The following is a 4163-nucleotide window of genomic DNA, read 5'->3' as shown; positions in this document are numbered from 1 at the left end:
ATGTTTTTTTCACATTTTATGCCATACTATACTATGACGTTTTTTGACATTTTTATGCCATATTCTATTATGAAGTTTTTTGGCATTTTATGCCTTAATGTACTGTGTTCTTTTATTCCTTACAATACTATGACGTTTTTATGACCTTTTATGCCTTATTATACCGTGACATTTTTTGACATTTTTATGCCATACTATACTATGACGTTTTTTGGTCATTTTTATGCCTCCCAATACAATTTAATTTGATGCCTTACCATACTATGACGTTTTTATGAACTTTTATGCCTTAATATACTATTATGTTTTTTTCACATTTTATGCCATACTATATTATGACGTTTTTTGAAATTTTTATGCCGTACCATACTATGACGTTTTTTGTCATTTTTATGCCATACTATACTATGACGTTTTTTTTGTCATTTTTATGCCTTCCAATACAATTTCATTTGATGCCTTACCATACTATGACGTTTTTATAATCTTTTAATGCCTTAATATATTATGTTTTACGAATTGTATTGCCTGACTATACTATTAAGTTTGCTGATCTTAAGATGGTAGGGTAGTAGAGTGGTTAAAAACATCAGCTGTCATTCCAAAGGTTGTGAGTTTGAATCCAGATTAGGAATTTTCTGTGCAGTGTTTGCATAATCACCAGACCTGCTTTGGTACCCTCCACTAAGTCTAACTGTACTATGACGTAGTATAAAATGACAATTTTAGGGCTTACGATACTATCACAATTTTTGATGTTTTTTGACATTTTATGCCATACTATACTATGACGTTTTTTGACATTTTATGCCATACTATATTATGACGTTTTTTGGCATTTTTATGCATTAATGTACTGTATTTTTTTATTCCTTATCATACTATGACGTTTTTATAACCTTTTATGCCTTATTATACTATGACGTTTTTTTGACATTATATGTCATAATATACTATGACTTTTTTTTCGCATTATTATACATTAATATAATATGTCATTTTATTCCTTACCATACTATGAGGTTTTTAAGAACTTATATGCCTTAATATACTATTATGTTTTTTTCACATTTTATGCCTTATTATACTATGACATTTTTTGACATTTTTATGCCATACTATACTGTGACTTTTTTGGTCATTTTTATGCCTCCCAATACAATTTCATTTGATGCCTTAACATACTATGACGTTTTTATGAACTTTTATGCGTTAATATACGATTATGTTTTTTTCACATTTTATGCCATACTATACTATGACGTTTTTTGACATTTTTATGCCATATTCTATTATGACGTTTTTTGGCATTTTTATGCCTTAATGTACTGTGTTCTTTTATTCCTTACCATACTATGACGTTTTTATGACCTTTTATGCCTTATTATACTATGACATTTTTTGACATTTTTATGCTATACTATACTATGACGTTTTTTTTGTCATTTTTATGCCTTCCAATACAATTTCATTTGATGCCTTAACATACTATGACGTTCTTATGAACTTTTATGCCTTAATATAATATTATGTTTTTTTCACATTTTATGCCATAATATACTATGACTTTTTTTTTCGCATTATTATACATTAATACAATATGTCATTTTATTCCTTACCATACTATGACGTTTTTAAGATCTTTTATTCCTTAATATATCATGTTTCACGAATTGTATTGACTGACTATACAATTAAGTTTACAAATCATAAGTTGGTGGGGTAGTAGAATGGTTAAAAGCATCAGCTGTGATTCCAAAGGTTGTGAGTTCGAATCCAGGTTAGGACTTTTCTGTGCAGTGTTTTAATCACCATACTATACTGTGACTTTTTTGGTCATTTTTATGCCTCCCAATACAATTTCATTTGATGCCTTAACATACTATGACGTTTTTATGAATTTTTATGCCTTATTATACGATTATGTTTTTTGACATTTTTATGCCATATTCTATTATGACGTTTTTTGGCATTTGTATGGCTTAATGTACTGTGCTCTTTTATTCCTTACCATACTATGACGTTTTTATGACCTTTTATGCCTTATTATACTATGACATTTTTTGACATTTTTATGCTATACTATACTATGACGTTTTTTTTGTCATTTTTATGCCTTCCAATACAATTTCATTTGATGCCTTACCATACTATCACGGTTTTATGAACTTTTATGCCTTAATATACTATTATGTTTTTTTTTGTTTTATGACGTTTTTATAACCTTTAATGCCTTAATATATTATGTTTTACGAATTGTATTGCCTGACTATACTATTAACTTTGCTGATCTCAAGTTGGTAGGGTAGTAGAGTGGTTAAAAGCATCAGCTGTCATTCTAAAGGTTGTGAGTTTGAATCCAGGTTAGCACTTTTCTTTGCAGTGTTTGCATAATCACCAGACCTGCTTTGGTACCCTCCACTAAGTCTAACTGTACTATGACGTAGTATAAATTGACAATTTTAGGGCTTACGATACTATCACAATTTTTGATGTTTTTTGACATTTTATGTCATAATATACTATGACTTTTTTTCGCATTATTATACATTATTATAATATGTTGTTTTATTCCTTACGATACTATGATATTTTTAAGACCTTTTATGCGTTAATATACTATTATGTTTTTTTCACATTTTATTCCATACTATACTATGACGTTTTTTGGCATTTTTATGCCTTAATGTACTGTGTTTTTTTATTCCTTACCATACTATGACATTTTTTGACATTTTTATGCCATACTATACTGTGACTTTTTTGGTCATTTTTATGCCTTCCAATACAATTTCATTTGATGCCTTACCATACTATCACGGTTTTATGAACTTTTATGCCTTAATATACTGTTATGTTTTTTTCACATTTTATGCCATACTATACTATGACGTTTTTTGACATTTTTATGCCATACTATACTGTGACTTTTTTGGTCATTTTTATGCCTCCCAATACGATTTCATTTGATGCCTTACCATACTAGGAAGTTTTTATGAACTTTTATGCCTTAATATACGATTATGTTTTTTTCACATTTTATGCCATACTATACTATGACGTTTTTTGACATTTTATGCCATACTATCTTATGACGTTTTTTGGCATTTTTATGCCTTAATGTACTATGTTGTTTTATTCCTTACCATACTATGATGTTTTTAAGACCTTTTATGCCTTAATATACTATTATGCTTTTTTCACATTTTATGCCATACTATACTATGACGTTTTTTGACATTTTTATGCTATACTATATTATGATTTCTTTTCGCATTATTATGCATTAAAATAATATGTCATATTATTCCTTACCATACTATGACGTTTTTAAGACCTTTTATGCCTTAATATACTATTATGTTTTTTTCACATTTTATGCCATACTATACTATGACGTTTTTTGACATTTTTATGCATGAATATAATATGTAGTTTTATTCCTTACCATACTATCACGTTTTTAAGACCTTTTATGCCTTAATATACTATGACGTTTTTTGACATTTTTATGCCATACTATACTATGACGTTTTTTGTCATTTTTATGCCTTCAAATACAATTTCATTTGATGCCTTACCATACTATGACGTTTTTATGACCTTTTATGCCTTATTATACTATGACGTTTTTATGACCTTTTATGCCTTATTATACTATGACTTTTTTTGACATTATATGTCATAACATACTATGCCTTTTTTTTACGCATTATTATGCATTAATATAATATGTCGTTTTATTCCTTACCATACTATGACGTTTTTATGACCTTTTATGCCTTGATATACCATTGTGATTTTTTTCACATTTTATGCCGTACTATACTGTGACTTTTTTTGGTCATTTTTATGCCTCCCAATACAATTTCATTTTATGCCATACTATACTATGACGTTTTTTGACATTTTTATGCATGAATATAATATGTAGTTTTATTCCTTACCATACTATGACGTTTTTAAGACCTTTTATGCCTTAATATACTATGACGTTTTTTGACGTTTTATGCCATACTATACTGTGACGTTTTGTGGCATTTTTAAACCTTATTGTACTATGTTGTTTTATTCCTTACCATACTATGATGTTTTTAAGACATTTTATGCCTTATTATACTATGACGTTTTTTTTGACATTATATGTCATAACATACTATGAC

Source organism: Seriola lalandi, unplaced genomic scaffold (genome assembly GCF_002814215.2).
Source record: "Seriola lalandi dorsalis isolate HSWRI2012SDOR001 ecotype SW California unplaced genomic scaffold, Sedor1 jcf7180002054259, whole genome shotgun sequence".
Lineage (NCBI taxonomy): Eukaryota > Metazoa > Chordata > Actinopteri > Carangiformes > Carangidae > Seriola > Seriola lalandi.
Note: the sequence above shows the minus strand (reverse complement) of the source record.